General features: G+C 49.8%; 1 long non-coding RNA gene across 1 annotated transcript in view; it reads right to left on the reverse strand.

The window, feature by feature from the left end:
- The window catches only part of LOC144827250 (uncharacterized), a 645,184-nt gene that overhangs the window by 545,234 nt on the left and 82,824 nt on the right, over positions 1–17,126 (reverse strand). The gene's annotated exons all lie outside the window — the stretch shown is intronic.

Below are 17,126 nucleotides of genomic sequence, written 5' to 3' on the forward strand. Positions count from 1 at the left end.
ACTTTGAAAATCAATTGAAAAAACATATTTGGAGTGCAGTTATGGTTACAAACCAAAACATAATAACTACAGAATTAACCCAGTGATGGTTTAATATACTATAACTTACACTCCTGACTTTGCACATTACATCACTCATGACATGTTAAATGGCATCATCCATAGCACTGCTATTCCAATTATTCCATGAACCATCACAAAATAGGAAAAAAGAAGCTATGGACATATACAGTAAAGGATTACTTTTGGTAGAGGGACAGCTGTATGAGTAGGACATAGGCGAACATTGTACCCTGAAGGGATTGGCAACCCAGAAAGCTTTGGGTGCAGGCAGTAACCTCCGCTGCACAGGATGAGGGTCATGAGCATCTGGAGTTGGTTGCTGAGAGATGTTTCCATATAGGTTTTGGCTTAGAGACAAAATCTGTTGTCTATCACATCTGAGTAAAGTCAAAGATTGTGTGTGCCAATGCATGTCCATGTATATATAGTCAATACTAAATCCTACAGACAAAGACTGTGTAAAGTGGGGGGTTATTAGCTATGAGTGGTTGGGTGAAGGACTTGAAGTTATACTTTCACATGGCTCAAGGATGCACTCTGTAGGGGTGAGCCACTCAGAGACGGTTTTGTTCATGGTATAGGTGTAAACGTGGGCATAAGTCTTAACTCCTTTGTGTACAGATTTACTGATTTTATTGTAGACTTACTCTGAGGGTTGCACTCCTATCTTGCTTCCGTGAATTATTTCACTAAAATAACTCATTTTAAATCTTTAGCCAAAATTCCTAATGCCACCTAAATGGCAAATGTATTTTTTCTCACCTTTTCAACTTCATGGCCTTCTACCCAGATAGTTTCAGATCAAGATCCCCACTTCGTATTAATATGGAACCATTGTGTAAAAAATTGGAAACTTATAGAGTTCTTTCATCTGGTTGTCATCCACAGACAAATGGGTAAACGGAAAGGTTAAATAACATTTTGGAAACCTATTAATGCAGGTTTGTCAACAACTCTCAAACTAATTAGAAATCCCTGCTTCCAACAGTTGAGTTTAATTATAATAATCCATCAAGTTCTACATTGTCTTTAGTCAATTTTTTGTATCTTACAGATTTCATCCTTGAGCCTTTCCATCTCTTCTCCTTTTAAATATATCTGTTCAGCTGTCCAAGGTATCTCATAAATACTATCTACAACCAACAAACAATTGGTACTTAATGTAGCAAAGGCTCAAAATGTACAGTATATGCAGATCCATGAACATCGGGGACCCACACCAAACTATAGAACTGTGGGAATAAACTTTGGCTCTCTTCTAAACACCTACCTTTTTCGCTTTGCTGTTAAGAACTAACTCCATAATTCGATGGATCATTTTATTCGTATTATAAATTCAGTGACTGTTAGGTTGCAATTGCCAGCCTTGTAGAAGGTTCATCCTTTCATTCATGTTTCTTGTTTAAAACCTGACACTTCCACTAAGCCTTTGAAAAGGAAGAGAAAGATTCCCCTCACCTATTAATGTCAACGGTCAAGAAGAGTGTGAAGACAATGATACATGTGATTTTCACATTCATCTGTATATTTTTCCATTTGTTATAGACTGGAAGAGATATTGTCTTTCTGGCACACTGCTTTTCAGAATAATGCTCATCATTTGAGTCAACTTTTTTTTCACTGAAATCTAGGCAAACTTGGTCATCCGGGGAGAGGGAGGGGTTGCATGTGCTGGTAAGAAAACTTAAGGAAGAAGGCATTTTTTAAAATGCTATTCCTGAACTTAGGTGGTGGCATATTTCCCTGCTCCTTAAAAGCCTTGAGTGCCAGTGTCTCATGATATGAAAGCAAAGGCTTGAAGTCATACGGTACGCATTTACTCGCATGCAGTGAGGTGTGGTTGCTTGACCCCGCTTGACCCCGATCTCACATGTTCTTTTTCTGATGGTCTCTCCTTGGTTGGACAATGCTGGTGGCCTTAGCTCTTAGGAAAGTGTGATTCTAAACCTCTCCTTTACTAATCCTTTACTTCAGTGCCAGGAATTACCATGGGGTTACTTTATTTTTTATACATATCTCTGAAATTCCAATATGCAGGTGAACTCTATTCTGTTATTTTTTATTTCATGTTTCAGGTCAAATCCTTAGCAGCATATAAAGGGAAACAGTGAATTGGACGCTCTTTCAGCGTGTAGCTCACTCCAGAAGGCACCTGTTCTCCTCTTCTTCTTGCTACCTCCTGCTTTTTCCTTTTTACTGCCTGCCATTCTTGGAGGGTTCTTGCTGACTTCAGATTTTGTCACTCTAAGAAAAGTAAGTTTTCTTCAGTCCGCTTATTAATTCCTTCATTATAGTTTCATAAGATCCATGGCATCTGAGCTAACTATATCCCGATGAACCAATCAAGTTTACAACTTTGATCATTGGGTTGTCACTATAACCAACTAAGGCCAACCAAATTGAGCATCATTGTGTAATAGTATTGTTCAACCCCGCCTCATGGCGTGGTCCTACCCCTCCCGCATGGTGGGTCCAGGACGACATCGGCCCTCCACCCAGCATCGGGCAGCCCTTTTGCCCGACACTGCACGCCCCAACATTGCTGGTCCGGCCACCATCCCGGACCCCCACTACCGACCTGGCTCCAGCGTGGGCCACTCACGACCTAAGCACGAGGCTGCGCCCGACTCCATCTTGGGCCCACCACGTCACGACCACGTGGCCTCGGCCCCGGCCCAGGCCTCAGCACAGCCCAGACATCGAGGCACCAAGATCCACCCAGGTGGTCGAGTGGCCACTCGGCAGATCCCGGAGAAAAGGGTGTTTCGATGGCCCTCCAGCCGTCCCCGGACGCCTGGTTTCGATCGCCCTCCGGCCTCCCTGGGCGCTGGCTCCACCCCCCTGCTGGGTGTCTGGACACCATCATCCCAGCCCCTCTGACCCCAAGGCGCGAGGGTCCGGACATCAAAGGACTCCAGTCCTATATCTGGGCCAGCCCTGGATTAGGACGTCAGTTGTATCCTGGACTGGAAAGCCCTGCTGACGCTGTCACGGCCGACCCCAGAAGAACTCATTTTTCCTGGAACCTTACGAGAGCTTGAGAGCCTGCTGGCGCTGCCGCGGCCCACCTTTGCCGAACCATCTTGAGAGCCTGCTGGCGCTGCCGCGGCCCACCTTTGCCGAACCATCTTGAGAGCCTGCTGGCGCTGCCGCGGCCCACCTTTGCCGAACCATCTTGAGAGCCTGCTGGCGCTGCCGCGGCCCACCTTTGCCGAACCATCTTGAGAGCCTGCTGGCGCTGCCGCGGCTCAACCTCTCGGAACCCCCGGCTCGAGGATTGAGAGCTGTGCGCAGGGTATCCCTTCATACACCCCAACCGAGACTGTCCCGCTTCCCTGACCCCCCTTTTCCGAGACTTTACAGACCCCTCGGTCTACTTGTACATATCGCTGGGAGCCAGCGGCCTTTACTTCCTGATAAAGCTTACGAACTCGACCTCTGGTGTGGTGTCCATTTGTGGTGTGTGGTTACTCTGCTGTGCGATCCTAGGAGAGGGCCCTCACCCAGGAGGCCTCTCAGTAATGCTCGGCTACTTATTGACGGAGAGGTGGACCTAGGGGTGGTCAGTCAGACATCTTCTGCCTCCCCCGGGGTCGCCTTTCTAACATTGGTGGCAGGCGACGGGATCCGAGCCGACGCAGATCGTACACGAGAGTAATTCACTCACTACCGAGAAAAACACACCGCGACCATGACTACTCAGGAAACCAGACCGACAGCGGAATTCCAGAAAGAATAGATGGAAGATTACAGCCACAAGGAATTAAAACAATTTTGCAAAGACCTAGGCATCGCTACCACGGGCCTCAACACCAAAGAGGATTTTAAATCAGCCCTGCAAGCCTGGGCGGACGCCGATAACGCGCCGCCCCAGAATGAAGATAACCCGGGCCCGAATGGACGCCCGGAGACCGACGCGAACCCAGCGGGGGAAAGACCCGCAGACCTAGACACGGGCCTCCCCCACGGAGACGCCCGAGAACGAGAGAGGAACCGGCTCCACGAGCTGGAGCTCGCCCGACTCCGACAAGAAGGAGAGATACAGCTGGCAGAAAGGAAATTAGCCCTCGAGCAACTACGGCTGGAAGGAGACCTAGAGGAAAGGCGAAGACAACGAGACCTCGAAGAAAAGAAACTCGTGCTCGAGCATGAGCGCTGCCTCAAAGAACTGGAAATCAAGGCCAAGACAATGGAAACCGGCACCGCCGGGGGTAAGGCCTCACCCCCGCCGGGGGACACGAAGGTGCACATACCCAAGGAGGTCGTCAAAGAATACTATAAGAACGACGACATCCAACAGTGGTTCAAGGCCTACGAGGTCGCCATGACCGCCCATCGAGTACCCCTCAAAGACTGGGGCGCCGGCTTATGGGGGAAGTTCATCAACGAGGGGAGAGACGCCCTGCTAGAGCTCCCCGACGCCGAGATGACCTCGTACGAACACATGAAGACCGCCCTCCTCACTCGCTACGGACTCACCCCCGAAATGTACCAGCAGCGATTTCGAGACTGTAAAAAAATCCCCGGTACCACTTGGGTGGAGTACGTGAACATTTACAGCAGAGCCTTCGAAGGGTGGATCAGAGGCTGCCAGGTCACCACCTACCAGCAGTTGGTCGACCTCATCCTATGGGAGCATCTTTCCAATAATTGCTTCGTCGAACTCCGGCAGCACCTCCTCGACAGCAAATTGACAGAGCCATGAAAACTCGCTGTCGAGGCGGATAGATGGGTGAGCAACCGAGTTCCCCGGAGTCCGATGGGAGACTACGGCCGGGGATCCCTGGGGAACCACCGACCACGAGGCGGCGGAGGAGGCCAGAGCAGGGGCCGAGACACCCCCGCGGGGTCATCCCCTACCTCCCCGTCGCCATCCCTGGGTTGGAGGGGAGGCCCCCCAGCAAGACCCGGGCCCCGCCCGAATGTTACGTGCCACAGATGCCAGCGGCAGGGCCATTATGCGAACGACCCTCTCTGCCGATGAACCAGCGACCCGGCACCACCGGTCCCCCGAGCCGCCAGATCGCGGCTGCCGCCCTGAGTGCAGAGGGAGGCGAAGAAGAGGGCGACGACACCGAGCAGGCCGAGTGGGAGCCCGCAGCCATGATCTTAGCATGCCTGGGTGATCGAGACATGATCCCCCGAGACCCGATCCCAGGTAACACCCAGAAATACCGCCAATGGGTCACCATCAATGGACGCCGGGCCGAAGCCCTCCGGGATACTGGAGCCAGCGTGACGGCGGTCCGCTGCCACTTGGTGACCCCAGAACAAATTCTCCCCAACGTCTTGTGCCCAGTGCGGTCGGCTGACAACTCTGAAAGTTTGTGCCAGATGGCCCGCATCCCCTTCGAGTGGGGAGGGGTGTCGGGCATGCTGAAAGTGACTGTCCGAGACGATGCCCCCGTGGACTGCCTCCTCGGGAACGACCTGGAAAGCTCCCTCTGGGCCGGCATAGAGCGGAGAGAGCATCTGGGGATGCTAGGCCTTCCCGAGTGGGTTTGTGCGACCACCCGCTCCATGTCTGCCCGGGCCTCCCCCCCCACGGAGGAAGCCCCGATCGAGGAGCCGGAGTGGCCCGCACCTCCACCGCCCGCCGTCCCTGAGGATACCGACCCTGAACCCGGCCCCCCGGGGCCCAGCCATGAGGAAATCACCGAGCTCGGCCACCTGCCGGAACTAGCTCAGTGGTGCCAAGAAGGTGGCCCCACCCGCGAACAATTCCGACAAGAACAGAGCACCTGTCCCTCCCTCGAGAGAATTCGACGACAAGCCGCCACTCAAGCCGCTGGAGACCCTGCGGGGTCCCACTGGGTCTATTGGGACAACGACCTTCTCTACAGTGAACAGAAGATTGCCGAACTAGGGGCCAGCCGGGTGCTGGTCGTTCCCCTCCGATTTCGAGACTTCCTCTTGAACTTAGCACATGATGTGCCCCTTGCCAGGCACCTGGGGCAGGACAAAACTTACAGCCGCCTGGTGACTCATTTCTACTGGCCGAAAATGCGCAACGATGTGCACAATCACTGCAGATCCTGCCCGACCTGTCAAGCCAGCGGGAAGAGCGGGGGGAAAGTCAAAGCCCCGCTCCAGCCGTTTCCCGTGGTCACCACCCCCTTCGAGCGAGTGGGGATAGACATCGTGGGGCCCCTGGACCCCTGCACCCCTCAAGGGCACCACTTCATCCTCGTGCTGGTGGACCATGCCACCCGATATCCAGAAGCCATCCCCCTCCGAACCATCACGGCCCCAGTAGTAGGCCGAGCCCTAATGGGGATCTTCTCCAGAGTCGGCTTCCCCCGAGAAGTCGTGAGTGATCGGGGCACAAACTTTATTTCCAAGTATATGCGATCCCTGTGGCAACAGTGCGGGGTCACATATAAGTTCACCACCCCGTATCACCCCCAAGGAAATGGACTTGTGGAGCGGTTTAACCGAACACTGAAGGGAATGATCAAGGGCCTCGAGGAGCCACTACGACGCAAATGGGATGTTCTGCTGCCTTGCCTCCTGTTTGCGTACCGCGAAGTACCCCAGAAGTCCCTGGGGTTCAGCCCCTTCGAACTATTGTATGGGCACCCGGTCCGGGGCCCCCTCAGCCTGGTCAAAGAAGGCTGGGAGACGGCTGCCCGAGGTGCTCCACCAGATGTCTACCAGTACCTCCTGACCCTCCGCAACCAGACTCGGAAGTTCCGGGAACTTGCCGAAGCCAACCTTGAAGCCAGTCAGGAGGAGATGAAACGCTGGTATGACCAGAACGCCTCGTCCATCGAATTCGAACCGGGCCAGCAGGTCTGGGTCATGTCCCCGGTTGAACCTTGTGCCCTCCAAGACAAGTGGACGGGGCCCTTCAGAGTGGTGGAGCGCAAGAGCCCCGTCACCTATCTGGTGGACATGGAGTCCCCCAGGAACCCCCTCCGGGTTCTACACGCTAACCGGCTCAAGCCGCACTTTGCCCGCACTGAACTAAGCCTGCTGTTAGCGACCGATGAAGGAGCTGAAGACGACTCCGAACCGCTGCCAGATCTCATGAGCACCACTGAGAAGGACGGCTCCATCGAAGGGGTCATGCTCTCCTCCACCCTGACCCCGGAGCAGCACCATGACTGCCGGCAGCTGCTGGGGCAGTTTGCAGATCTGTTTTCCCTCACCCCTGGAGTCACCCGGTGGTGTGTCCACGATGTAGACACCGGAGACAGCCCGCCTGTAAGACACCGAGCTTTCCGAGTGCCCGATCGAGTTCGGGCCTGCATCCAGTCCGAGGTGGCCAAGATGCTAGCACTGGGGGTAGTCGAACCCTCCAACAGTCCGTGGGCCAGCCCAGTTGTCCTGGTCCCTAAAGCCGCCGCCCCCGGCACGCCCCCGGAGCTCCGGTTCTGTGTTGACTACCGGGGGCTGAATGCCGTCACCAGGACCGACGCCCATCCCATCCCCCGGGCGGATGAACTGATCGATCGCCTGGGGGCTGCGAAGTATCTCAGCACCTTCGATCTCACGGCCGGGTATTGGCAGATCGGCCTCACCCCTGGAGCACAAGAACGATCAGCCTTCTCGACCCCTGATGGCCACTACCATTTCAAGGTGATGCCCTTCGGCATGAAAAACGCCCCGGCCACCTTCCAGAGACTCGTGAATAGAGTGCTGGCCGGACTAGAAGAATTCAGTGCCGCCTATCTAGACGACATTGCGGTGTACAGCCGCCACTGGGGTGAGCACCTGACCGACCTCCGAGAGATCCTGTCGGCCCTCCGACGGGCCGGACTAACCATAAAGACCAGCAAGTGCCAGATCGGCCAAGGGTCCGTGACGTATCTGGGTCACCAGGTGGGAAGCGGCCGGGTGGCTCCCCTCCAGCCAAAGATTGATGCCATCCGGGCCTGGGAGCCCCCAATCACCCAAACAGCCGTCCGAGCCTTCCTGGGGCTCACAGGATACTATCGGCGCTTCATCAAAGACTATGGAAGCATTGTGGGGCCCCTCACAGAACTGACCTCCAAGAAGCTACCCCAGAAGGTGTGCTGGACCCCAGCGTGCCAAGCAGCCTTCGAGACTCTAAAGACTGCCATGTGCACCGCCCCTGTGCTCCAGGCCCCCGACTACAGCCGAGAGTTTGTGGTCCAAACCGACGCCTCGGAGCACGGCATTGGGGCGGTCCTCTCCCAAGTGAACTCTGAGGGAATCGACCTTCCCGTTGCCTTCATCAGCCGGCGGCTGCTAGCCAGAGAACAGCGCTGGAGCACCATCGAGAGGGAAGCCTTCGCCGTCGTGTGGGCCCTAAAGAAGCTCCGGCCCTCCCTCTTCGGCACCCACTTCCGGGTCCAGACCGACCACCGGCCCCTGTGGTGGTTGATGCAGATGCGGGGCGAGAACCCGAAACTGTTGCGATGGTCCATCTCCCTGCAAGGGATGGACTTCACTGTGGAGCATCGCCCCGGCAACGACCACGCCAATGCTGACGGCCTCTCCAGATTCTTCCGCCTCGGCGAGGAGAATCCCCAAGAAGATGGGTGACTCTCCCCTGCCTTCAGCTGGGGGGGACGCGTGTTGGACCCGGCCTCATGGCGTGGTCCTACCCCTCCCGCATGGTGGGTCCAGGACGACATCGGCCCTCCACCCAGCATCGGGCAGCCCTTTTGCCCGACACTGCACGCCCCAACATTGCTGGTCCGGCCACCATCCCTGACCCCCACTACCGACCTGGCTCCAGCGTGGGCCCTCACGACCTAAGCACGAGGCTGCGCCCGACTCCATCTTGGGCCCACCACGTCACGACCACGTGGCCTCGGCCCCGGCCCAGGCCTCAGCACAGCCCAGACATCGAGGCACCAAGATCCACCCAGGTGGTCGAGTGGCCACTCGACAGATCCCGGAGAAAAGGGTGTTTCGATGGCCCTCCAGCCGTCCCCGGACGCCTGGTTTCGATCGCCCTCCGGCCTCCCTGGGCGCTGGCTCCACCCCCCTGCTGGGTGTCTGGACACCATCATCCCGGCCCCTCTGACCCCCAGGCGCGAGGGTCCGGACATCAAAGGACTCCAGTCCTATATCTGGGCCAGCCCTGGATTAGGACGTCAGTTGTATCCTGGACTGGAAAGCCCTGCTGACGCTGTCACGGCCGACCCCAGAAGAACTCATTTTTCCTGGAACCTTACGAGAGCTTGAGAGCCTGCTGGCGCTGCCGCGGCCCACCTTTGCCAAACCATCTTGAGAGCCTGCTGGCGCTGCCGCGGCCCACCTTTGCCGAACCATCTTGAGAGCCTGCTGGCGCTGCCGCGGCCCACCTTTGCCGAACCATCTTGAGAGCCTGCTGGCGCTGCCGCGGCCCACCTTTGCCGAACCATCTTGAGAGCCTGCTGGCGCTGCCGCGGCTCAACCTCTCGGAACCCCCGGCTCGAGGATTGAGAGCTGTGCGCAGGGTATCCCTTCATACACCCCAACCGAGACTGTCCCGCTTCCCTGACCCCCCTTTTCCGAGACTTTACAGACCCCTCGGTCTACTTGTACATATCGCTGGGAGCCAGCGGCCTTTACTTCCTGATAAAGCTTACGAACTCGACCTCTGGTGTGGTGTCCATTTGTGGTGTGTGGTTACTCTGCTGTGCGATCCTAGGAGAGGGCCCTCACCCAGGAGGTCTCTCAGTAACGCTCGGCTACTTCTTGACGGAGAGGTGGACCTAGGGGTGGTCAGTCAGACATCTTCTGCCTCCCCCGGGGTCGCCTTTCTAACAAGTATGTGGAAAAATGGAAAATGTACAAAAACATGCTAATAAAAGGCGATGTTTAAAATCAGCTTGGAAAGGAAAAGGAGTAAGTGAAATGCAAAGTACTATAAGAAAACAACTAGTTCATCAAGAAAACAGGATCAATTTAAGGAACTAAGAGTGAGAATGTTTCGTAGTAGGATAATACAGAATTTGTAATGAAACATGCAGCATTATAAGAGAAGGGAAACACTGGAGCAAAAACAACATATTGAGAGTGTAGTTGTAAAGCATTTGTTGTGAAGCAGAAACTATTTATTTTGATCAGAAGAGAATGAGAACACTGATAAAATAGTGTTGATTATGAAGAGAAAAAGCCAGAAAAAAAGTATTAATAAAAATACTTTTGTTCAAGTCTTCAGAGAATGGAAGCATGTGTCTAGTACTGAGCCTTTCTTTAATGAAGAAAGCTAATTGCAAGAGAACACATTAGTGCATGCAGTTGAAACAATTGGTCGATGTTATGAGGTAAAAGATGCTACTCCCATTTCAAAAGAAGAGACAGTTCCTAGAAATGTAGAGGAAGTGATAGCTCAAGAGGTACAAGGATGGTGTAGGCATGCCCCTGTGTATAAATGGGAGCATAGCAGTATGTGTAGTGTTCACCAGGATATATTAAGACATTTTCTATGTCATTTTCCAGGTAGAAGTGTGAAGCAGAAAAGTGCAGTGTTGTAAGAATTGGATCCGTACAAGGATATATACTAATATACAAGTACATTCACTGGTGTGTCTGTTCAAGAAAGTGTGCACAAGCACCTTTCATCATTTCCGAATGTGCTGTACATCATTCAAAAATGCAAAATGTAGTTAGACGACTATGTACTTTGTAAAAAGTCCAGCATTGTGTTTAGGAGAAATGAACAAAGCACTTTTTATGGCACGGTATCAGAGGTTGAAAAAGTCTGTGATGATATACAGTTCCGTTACTTTGGTCCTGAAATAGAGTCTGGGGAAAAAGAGGAGCTGGTATGTCCAGGTGTAAAGGAAGAGAACATCGATGTTAGTACTGATAACTTTGCACAAGAAATAGCAAAGTTGCGGAGGCAAGATGGCGGCGGTGTTCTAGACCGCTGTGAGAAGCTCCGCTGACCAGTACCCCTTTGCAATGATGTGAGAAGTGCCGCTTGTGAAGTTCAGAGGAAAGCAATCAGAAAGCAATCAGAAAGACGTTGCCAAAACTTAATACGGGGTTAGTAGAATGAACAATAAAGACTGACACAAGCCTGACACGAAGCAGTGCAATAGTGCAATAGTGCAATAACGCAACACCCTAAACTTACTCTCGGATTGCTTCCAACGGCCCTGAACCGGATGGAGGGGCTCCGTACTGAAGATTCGGTGGATATAACGGCGGTCTTGGCACTGCGATCTCGCCTGTCCCTTTTGTCCTCGCTCATTGGTTTCGCTGTGCTGAGATTTGCTGGACGCACCCGACTTGCTAAAGTCACTACCAGACATCACAATATAGACGACTCACAAACTAGCCTTGTGGCCGCGATTGACCCTGCCTGCTTTCCCGGGGCTGATTCTGTTCATCAACCGAGTACAAACGAAATGGCCCCAAAGAATGTTGCCGCTGCCGCTTCCAAAACCCAAGCGGCGAAGCAGGCTCTCCGAGATCGAGAGCTGGCGCTGAAGCGAGCTGGAGCGCTAAGCTCTGAGGAGACTCCCGGCTCTGATATCGCTCAAGCTCCAGCCTCAGGGAAACAATCTAAATCATCGAAGCAACTACCGTCCACACCCGGACCGGGTCCCTCAGTGGTTGAACTCCTTAGGAAGACGCCCGCTTCTCTTCCCCTTCACCTGTCAACAATTACAGCGTCGACTACGGCGGACCGATCCATGTTGGCGGGCCCCACCCCCCTCGGACTGGAGACTGTAGGTAAGACTGGGAGAGTGCTGCCAGGAGGTGGTGCTCTCATGCCTGATCGAGAGGGGGGGTGACAGGGAAGCCCGACGCTGTATTTGTAAATGGAGATTCGATTGTCTCAGCAACAAACATGACTAATCACCCGCAGGTTACTGAGAAACAGCTGCTTGTGACCCGTGAAGGTAGTGATTTACAGGCATCAGTTCATGCTCTCTCTGTTTCTATCCCTACCCCTATGGCTATTGTTTCTATCTCTGTACCTGTTCAGAGCTTGGTTCTGGAAGACCCCAATTCATTACCACCTCCGATAAACACACTGTCAATGATTAATGAACCTGAGCCTGAACCTGAAACTGAAGCTAATGTTGAAGTCGTCAATCAATCTATGGTGCAAAATACAGAATGTCCAGATCCCAGGGGGAAGACATCTAAGGCTCGCAAGGACTGTACTATATCTGACTCGCTAGACACAGACAGAGACCCGTCTGATTTTTATTCAATATCTGAGGGACTTGATGAGCTTAGGTGGTCACATGAGTCAGACTTGGAATCAGAGATCGATACTGGCTCTGATACTAGCGCAACGGAGAGTGGCCATGACCCAGCCCAGGATGAAGCTAGGGGAGGTAGGAGAACTGTACGGAGGAAGAAAAGGACCCACCATGGTGCAACAGGACTATTGTGGGATTATTCTCCAGCACCAGCACCAGTCCTTAATCCTCAGGAGCATGCCGCCATATCCCAGCCTGAGTCATCCGTCTCTTTAGATCAACAAAGTGCTACACTGACCACTGTAATGGATACAGTTCTCCAAGCGATCGCCTCCTATCGGGAACAGACCTCAAGGGATGGTCGAAGGGCACAACTGGCGTTACATAAGGTACAGGGCGTAGTCCGAAAACTTTCAAAGTCTGTTGCAGCTTCTAATGTAAGAATGACGGAGATGGAAGACCGCATAGTGAGTAACGAAGCAGAAGCCACAGTTACTCAAGAACGAGTGGAATCCCATGAAGAGGAACTAAAGGACGTTAGATGGAAGTTGGAGGACTTGGGAAATCGCCTTCGACGCAATAATCTTCGCGTCCTTGGAATCCCTGAAAAAAGCGAGGGCGAGGATATACGTACTTTCATTATCCAGCTATTTAAAGATACACTTCCGGAGCTTGCCTCTTGGAATTGGGATATGGAAGTGCAACGAGCTCAAAGAATTCCATTTACCTTGAAGGCCTCTTCACCGCAGGGGAGATATCCCCGTGCAGTGTTGGTATATTTTGGAAACTTTCTTCTCCGCCAGGCCATTGCAGACAAAGCAAAGCCCGAAGCTCGGCGCACCAGAAACTCTATTTCTTACTTTGTTAGGCCTGATTTTTGCCACACTACTGTGGAGAGAAGATGGCGCCTTCGCCAGTTGATCAAACCCTTTTCGGCCAAAAAGGCTCAGGTGTACCTTAATAACCCTGCTAAGCTGAAGGTTATTTATAATGCCCAGGTTAAATTCTTCACCTCAGAGATAAAAGCTAAAGAATTCTTAGATAGTTTGACCTGAGTTTTGACATTTTATGTAACAGCAGAGTAATTGAATGTGCAGAGTATTTTGAGACTGAGCACTGATGGAGTTTACACCGATGTAACTACTTATCAGGCATATGTCAGTTATATATGCAGATATCATTTTGTTAATCATGTCATTAGGATTATAGATGCTAAAATAATCATCTCATTTTTCTTATTCATCTTTTTGTTTGGTATCTACTTTCTTGCGATCTCTTTTTTCTTTCTATGTATTTCGTTATCCTTTTCTCTCCTCTTAGAAATATTCCTAGATTATTGTTTTTTTTCCTTTCTATTTTTCTTTTCTGATTCATTACTTTTGCACTTCTCATTTCTATCGGTCTTTGAACACATAAGTTTTGCGTTAGTGGTGCTGGTCAGGGAACGTCTCACCATCACCACAGACTCTATTAGAGTCTAAATGCCTCGGTGGTCGGTGTGTGGGGGGAGGGGGTGGTGGGTAGGGGAGGGGAAAAATTATAAAAATGAGCAACTTCAATCAAATAAGACAATGTCAAGTATTTCTTTGTGTATGGGATCAAATGATGGTAATAAGGAAAAGTCAGTTTATGAACCAGCGGCTTGATATCTGTGGTTACATGTTTATTTGTGTTGTAATGATTAGGTCTGGGATCTACTATCCTAAATGGGGAGAGTAAAACTCTGCAGCTGGAATAAAGCTGGTCTTAACGACAGAAATAAAAGGACGCAACTATATCAACTACTGCGACAAGATCCTGTTGATATTCTATGCTTACAGGAGACCCATATTACAGAATCTGATAAAGAATTGTTAAAGATCCCAGGGTATAATGTGATCGTAGCCACTTCTCAAACATCTAAAATAAGGGGGGTCGCTATTTTAGCAAAACCAACGCTTGGTGATCCTAGACGCAAATTGGCTGATAAACATGGCAGATGGGCTATAGCTCAATTAGAATCAGGTCCTACTATATGTACAATATACGGATCAAATTTAGATGATCCTTTATTGTTTAGCGATCTAGACATAGAATTAGCCTCTTGGCCTGGTCCTCTCATCCTTTGTGGAGATTTTAACATCTCTTTAGGGACCTTTGTAGATAACCGATTACCTCAGAAATATAACGGACGTAAGCCTAAGGTATATAGGGCTATACGCCAATTGATGGATAGCCATAATTTACTGGATGTTTGGGACTTGAGAATAAATTTCGATTCTGGATTTACCTTTTTTTCATATCCGCATAACAAATATGTCCGAATAGATTACATTATGACATCTTTGGCGGATTTGGATCTATTGGATATAATCAAGTCTCCAAAAACAATCTCTGATCATAACGCACTTACCCTTATTTTTGATTTGCCCAGTTTTAGTAGACCCAAGCACAATGGTCTTTTGATAGAAAGCTACTTGTCAACTTGGAATATATAACCCATATAACATCTTGGGCCCAGGGGTTCTTTTATTGCAATCAATACAGTGCACCCAGATTGATTGTCTGGGACTGTTTCAAAGCAGCATTAAGGGGCGAAACTACATCATTTATCGCCAAGAATAAAAAAATAGAAGATAACAACAACCTTGAGCTCATGCGGGAATTATCTAATCTTGAGGCTTATCATGCCACCCAGATCCACCAAGGAGATCTATCTATTGACACTCTTCATAAAATATTAGTCTTGAAGACTGAAATTAATAGCTCTTTAATCCGGAAAGCTGCGGAAACTTATCAAGCAAATAAAAGCAATCTATATGAATCCGGAGAAAATGTAGGTAGGCAGCTAGCCCTCCGAACACGCCAAAAACAATCCTATAATAATATAAAGCTGATTGAGTATGAGGGCCAGCAATACACGTCCTCACAGGATATTGCTGAGGCCTTCCGGAAATATTATCAAAAGCTATATCAAAGTGAAGATCTATATTCCGGTAGAGATCTAAAAACTTTACTTAACAACTGGATGTCGGAGATAGACCCCAATCTATTGATTGAGGAATCAGTCAAAGAAGAACTTGAAAGGGAAATCTCAATTACGGAGCTGGAGCTTGCATTGTCTGAGCTCGCAAATGGCAAAGCCGCAGGACCCGATAAAATCCCCTTGGATCTATATAAGGTCCTGGGTAAACAAATACTTCCTTATTTATTGGATCTGTTTCTAGGGGTCCTATATCATGCAATACCGCCTGACTCCTGGAAATATACCAATATAGTGATTTTTTCTAAAAAAGGTAAACCGCCCCAGCTTCCATCCTCATATAGGCCCATATCTCTTATAAACTCCGACTCAAAACTATACGCCAAGGTCTTAGCTAGTCGGCTCAGTCGGGTTGTCGAGCGTCTTGTCTCCCCGTGGCAGCATGGCTTTATTCCGGGAAAGGGTACCACAGATCATACCCATAGAGCCATTACCCTCTTTGATATCATGGGTGCCACGGGGGGCGAGATGGCGATGATCCTTCTTGACGCCGAGAAGGCATTCGACCGTGTCTCTTGGCAATTCTTGTGGAACATCTTAGAACTTAATAATTTTGGACATAAGTTCATCAAAGCCATAAAGGCCTTGTATGTAGACCCAAAGGCAAAACTTTCCATCTGTGGTTCTGAGTCGGAGTTTATTGAGATACAAAGAGGCACGAGGCAGGGTTGTCCCTGCTCCCCGATTTTATTTGCCCTCTATATTAATCCCCTAATTTTAAAATTACTTTCTTCACCCCTTATCCATCCTGTCACGGTGGGCCTGTTTTCAACAAAAATTTTGGCCTATGCCGATGACGTGGCCATCTTAACAACAAATCCAACTGAGGCAATCAAGGAAATTGAACTAGTCACCCATACTTTCGGCGTTTATTCAGGCTATTCCCTTAATAGGAATAAAACAATGGTCCTGTGTACAAATAATATGACATTTGAGAGCCCCTATAAAGTGAAACAGGCAAATTACTTAGGTGTATGCATGTCCTCTGATGTGAACGAAATCAACCATCTTAACTACTCTCCCTTGATTAACAAAATAAAAGAAGATCTTAGGAGAGTGGATAACTTACATCTTTCCATAATTGGAAGGGCTAACTATCTAAAAATGAATATCTTCCCAAGAATACTCTATTTGTTTCGGACAATTCCGGTTTTGGCTGGAGGTAGCTTAATTAAGATTCTTGACTCTTCCATGTCTAAGTTCATCTGGAGTTTTGGGAAGGTGAGAAGAGCCCTACCACTTCTAACTTTACCTTTAGACAGGGGGGGGTAGCTATCCCTAGCCTAACTTTATATCTATGGGCTACACTTATTCAACACATGGGTCCTGTGTTAAATTGTAAAGTATCCACTTCATCTACTAGGGCTTTTTTTATTCCGTCCATTTATGAGTTGAGTCTGGGGGCCAAATGCCAAGGGCTATTTTTAAGGTAGGTTGAACCATCGTATTTTAAAAAAATTCAATTAAAGGTAAATACTGATGCGTGGAAGGTTTGGAAATCTGTATCTAAACAACTCAATATTCCAAAATTTACAAAATACACTCCCTTGTGGAATAGTTCGATCCTACCGGCCTGCCTTAGTGATAGTACCTCCCGGAGATGGGAAAATCTAGGCATAAAGACAGTGGCAGACTTTTTTTGCCAAGAAAATACTACCACCTTTGATTCGCTACAGCAGAAGTATACTATTTCAGCTACTGATTTTCTTAAATACTGTCAGGTGCTTACGAGTATTCGCAATTGTGTTCCCAGAATAGAACTGGATAATATTCATCTTTTCTCAGTCATTGGAAAACGATCTACTAGTATAGGTAGCCTATATCGGTTATTGATTGAAAATACTAAAGATGATTTAGAGCGGGTTGAGCAAGCTTGGGCTCTAAGGCTGGGTAATCCAAACATCGATATTGATTTCTCT

This window comes from Lissotriton helveticus, chromosome 4_1 (genome assembly GCF_964261635.1).
Source record: "Lissotriton helveticus chromosome 4_1, aLisHel1.1, whole genome shotgun sequence".
In the NCBI taxonomy this organism is placed as follows: domain Eukaryota; kingdom Metazoa; phylum Chordata; class Amphibia; order Caudata; family Salamandridae; genus Lissotriton; species Lissotriton helveticus.